Here is a 1278-nt window from a genome sequence, read left to right as displayed (position 1 = left end):
TAAAAATAAATATAAAATATATTTTTAAAAAATGAATACCCACTTCAGAAATGATGTAAGATGATTTAAAGAATTTCAACCTATTATTTTTTTACTGAATCAGAATAAAGGGAAATAAAATAAGGTAAACTAAATATTCATGCATGCATTAAAAAAAAAGAGAGGAAAGCTACTCAGAAAATAATTCTGAGTGTGAAAGCTAAATTCATAAGAGAATTGTTACATTTATTTTATATGGCTGGTATAACAAATTGCCACAAATTTATGGTATATTTATTTTTATATTTATTATTTTACATTTCTGGAAATCAGAAAACCAAAATTAGTTTCACTGGTCTAAAATAAAGTCATATTAATAAACATTAGAGCAAAGCAAACAGAAGAGAAGAAATAATAAAATCAAGGCTGTGTTCCTACCAGAAGCTATAGGGGAGAATTCATCTTCTCCCTTACTTTTTCCAACTTTTAGAGTTTTTCCACATTCTTTGGCTTATGGTCCTCTTCCTCATCTTCAAACCAGCAACTATAGTTTGAGTTCTTACCATATCCCATTACTCTAACCTTCTCTTCTGACTCTCTCTTCTACTTTAAAGGGCATTTGAGATAGCATTGAGGCCCTCTGGGTAATCCAGGATAATATCCTTACTTTAGGGTCAGCTGATCATCAATCTTAATTTCATCTACTACCTAAATTCCCCTTTGTCTAGTAATATCATATGTTAACATCTACTAGGGATTAGGTCATAGACATCTTTTTGGGTCCATTATTCTACCTATCTCAAATGGACAGGAGTCATTCAAATTATGAATATAATGTTTTATTTCCATTATATTTTATTAATTTATGTACATTTTTTCAATTTAGCCTCATGTCACTAGGACCTTCATTGCTGTTCATCTTCACTTTATATTGGTCTAAGCGACCCTTTTTTAAAATCTAATTTAATACACATTTTTTTTCTGAGAAAAAAATTAAAAGGCCCTGCTCTGCTAGATAAGATGATTTTCTAATGCATTTATATCAAATGATATTGATATAATAACTCAATTAACTCAAGTATAAGAAAACAATACACAGACATATATTTATTTATTTTATTAAACTTTTGTTAGTAATTGGGAGAATATAAAATAGGCAAAGGATTGTCTACAAACAGGGGTCCAACACTGCATCATAATCCTTTATAATATATGTACTAAAGATATAAACTCACCAAACCAGGGGACACACTGACGAACCTGACCCACCTCTGGGCAGAATCCCAATCGATGCAATAT

This window comes from Dasypus novemcinctus, chromosome 1 (genome assembly GCF_030445035.2).
Source record: "Dasypus novemcinctus isolate mDasNov1 chromosome 1, mDasNov1.1.hap2, whole genome shotgun sequence".
NCBI lineage: Eukaryota > Metazoa > Chordata > Mammalia > Cingulata > Dasypodidae > Dasypus > Dasypus novemcinctus.
This window is presented reverse-complemented; position numbering follows the sequence as displayed.